The sequence below is a fragment of the Plectropomus leopardus genome, chromosome 15 (genome assembly GCF_026936395.1).
Source record: "Plectropomus leopardus strain MGB_pleo_1.0 chromosome 15, ASM2693639v1, whole genome shotgun sequence".
Taxonomy (NCBI): domain Eukaryota; kingdom Metazoa; phylum Chordata; class Actinopteri; order Perciformes; family Serranidae; genus Plectropomus; species Plectropomus leopardus.
In genome coordinates, this window is record NC_142190.1 from 29974864 (window position 1) to 29978198 (window position 3335).

The 3335-nt window shown below is 39.7% G+C and overlaps 1 long non-coding RNA gene across 1 annotated transcript; it reads right to left on the minus strand.

The window, feature by feature from the left end:
• Positions 1-227: 227 nt before the first annotated feature.
• On the minus strand, positions 228-995 carry LOC148187348 (uncharacterized). The gene is made up of 2 exons (XR_015778988.1): positions 629-995; positions 228-436 (listed from the first exon to the last, which is right to left on the minus strand). It is a non-coding gene; the product is annotated as an uncharacterized LOC148187348 (long non-coding RNA).
• Positions 996-3335: the final 2340 nt, after the last annotated feature.

Consider the following 3335-nt stretch of genomic DNA (forward strand, 5'->3'; position numbering starts at 1 on the left):
GGCTGTTTTTGCAACATTCTACACTATTGCATGTTTTGCAGGCTGTTCTATGTGTGGCATTTTTGGACCTTTTTTTCGACATGCTATTGTCACAAGGGTAGGCTGAATTTTAATAATATGAAGGATAAATTTTAATAATATGTAAGATAAAACCTTGTTAAATTTTGGATAAAATTGTAATAACATCCACTGAGGAATGTTCTGATCCAAAACAGCATGTGAAGTGGTTGAACACAAGAATACTTTATTTTCTACTTTTAGAACGCTAAATAAAAAAACATTGGTCAAAATTCTATTAAAAGAAGTTTGAAATGGCTAAAATAACAATGACTTAAACCACTAAGAGTCCCAAGTTCCGGAGTCCATTTGGCAACGTTGAGTCCAATAAGGCTCCTTTGTTGTCCTTTGTGGCTTGCTGTTTGGGTAGAGCCTCCCGCTGGCAAATAAAGAGATAAACTCTGATCAGTAGAAATGTCTCTAAACATCCAGGAAGAGGTGGTGTAAGAATAACTAAACGGGTGACCCAAATTGTTCCAAAGCAAATACAGTCAAAGAAACCAAACAATGCACTCAAATGACTTGAAGTTAAATAAATCAAACGTAATAAAAACAAGGAAATTGAATTTACAGATAAACACCCGCCCGTGGCCCCGGTGGATGCACGCTGACTTCCCGTTTCTCGCAGCCCCGTGGCCCGAACTCACAAGCCGACCGTAGGCTGGCGTCAGCCTCGTTCACTGGTTGTCCTCCGCTGCCGCGTATTTAGCCTCTGGTTCCTTTCCGCGCACCTCCGTCCTCTCGCGTTGATTGGCCGTCTGTAACTTAAAAGCATGGAGGGCGCGGCGCACCACGCGGCGCACCACTCAGCGCCCGCTTCAACACCAGGTGTCTAATCAGCTACGGGTGTGGAGATTAATCCCAGCAAAAGTGTAGGGAGCACCCCAAAACAGCGCGTTCACCAGGCCAGCCACACATACATCCACTTATTCCCCTCTCTCTCTCTCTCTCTCTCTCTCTCTCACACACACACACACACACACACACACACATAGAGTCACCCTGTGACACTATATTATGGTGTTTTGGGCCATTTTTGCAACAGTCTATGCTATGGCGTGTCTCGGCAGGCTATTTTATGTATTTCTCAGCTGTTTTTTGGACAGGTCATATTTTGACATTTTTCGTCATAGGATAGTATGGCATGTTTTTTTTCATTTTTTCGACATGCTATATAATGGTGTCTTTAGCCGTTTTTGGAACATTCTTTGCTTTGGCGGGTCTGGGCAGGCTATTTTATGTTGTTTTCAGCGTTTTTTTGGCCATGTCACATTTTGGCATTTTTGGCCATACTACAGTATGATATTTAAGGTCGTTTTTTTCGACATGCTATATTATGGTGTTTGGGGATTTTTTTAGCATCATGATATGCTATTGCTTGTCTTGGTAGGCTTTTTTTATGTGTTTTCCAGCTTTTTTTGGGCCATGTCATATTTTGACATTTTCGCCACTATGGCATACTGTTGCAATAACATCCCAAAACATTATGTCAAAAATGGCAAAATATGACATGTCCAAAAAGCAGCTTGTTGTTTTTTATGACATTTTTCTGCACATACTATACAATTACTTTTATTTTTTTATTTTTGATGACATATGATGCTATGATGTTTCGATTTTTTATGGTGTAGTATACTATGACTTTTTATGATTTTCTTTTTAATTCACATACTATACTATATATTACTACTTCTTTTTTTAACGAATATTTTCAAACAACATAGTATAATAAGACAATTTCATGCATTTTTCAAGACCTACTATGGGCTGATGTTTTTAGAATTTTTTAGCCACATACTATAGTGTTAGATTTTAATCATTTTTTAAACAAACTATGTAGGAGGAGGAGCCGAGGAGGAGATGCTGGGAGAGAGGACGTAAAGCTGTGAAATGAGAAACTTTAAATCCCACAGCGTCAATCTGAAGCGATGTCAGTAACAGATGACGTGATGATCAGCTGATCAGCTGTCAGACTGACAGGGAGCCAGGGAACCTTACAAGACAGGAAACTGTCTCGTAAGTCAATTAAAGTCTCTCAAGCAGCTACACAGGAATACTTTATTAACTTCTGTAAATTGTTTAACAGCCGGTCGCCTGTAGTAGGCCTGTTATTGTGACTGGCGTGGGTTTAAACTCCATGAAATATTCCTTTAAAATATAATTCATTTAGGTATCAAAATTATAATTTATTTCCTTGCATTATTATCTGCACAGTTATACACCACACGTCCTGTCTGTAAGAATGTGTGTTAGTGATAACCCGCAGCAGGTGCCCCCCGTGCGGGTCGGCAGGTTCGGGCGAGTTTATTAAAAAAATATCGCAGGTTATAGAGTGACAAAGCAGCATTCTGAGTTATTTAGGCTGCTAATAATTTTTTAAAAACCATTGTGCCACAACCTCCTCCTCTGCATCTCTGTCACACAGCTGCAGCTTCATCATCAGCTGCTGCGCTGCCTTATTCTGCATCTGAGCAGCAACATCTGTTCAAGTCCGATATATTTAGATTCATTTCTACGACCATAATGTCCAGTTAAAATATTTCCCTCTGCAAATCTGAAGACTTAACAGCGGGTTTTAATATCATGGAAGCGTCTCAGTGTCCACAGTGTCATCACATAAACAAACCTCTGTAGGATATCGGCTGTGCGCACGAGATCATACTGAAGATGTGATCTCATAAAAGTTGAGTGAGAAATTGCTGTCTTCCTACGAATGTCGGAAAACACACGTTCATTGTAATATTTACTGGATATGAGATAAAAACAGAGCGAACGTGTGTTATTATCAGTTTTAGTGTGTGCGGTTCGGGTTCGGGTCTTTGATTAATGACATGTTCATGCGTCGGCCGGAGGGCGGCCTGACCCGTGCATCAGTGATTGTACTGTCAACTTAAAAAAAAAAAACAGAACAAAAAAGTCCTAAATAAGTAAACTGCTGATTTGTGTGATGCCAAAACACTCACAATTCAATTATCCTAACACTTCTTCAGTGTTAGTTATATCATTATCAGCTACATTTCATCATGTGATGGTGTTCAGTGATATTATCTGTAGATCTCTTCAGTGACTGCAGAATGAGCACTGTGCTGACTGCTTGCACACGGAGCAAGAGTCTGTGAGAGGACACAGTGAAACTGAGTGAAAGGAGTAGTTGTTGCACGTTCATATTGATCAAACATGCAAAGACATTTGTTGAGCACAGAATAGTTTATCGTTTGTTCAATCTGAAGGGTTTTTTTGCTGACATTTAATTTTTCCTCAACATTTGATTTGTGTGC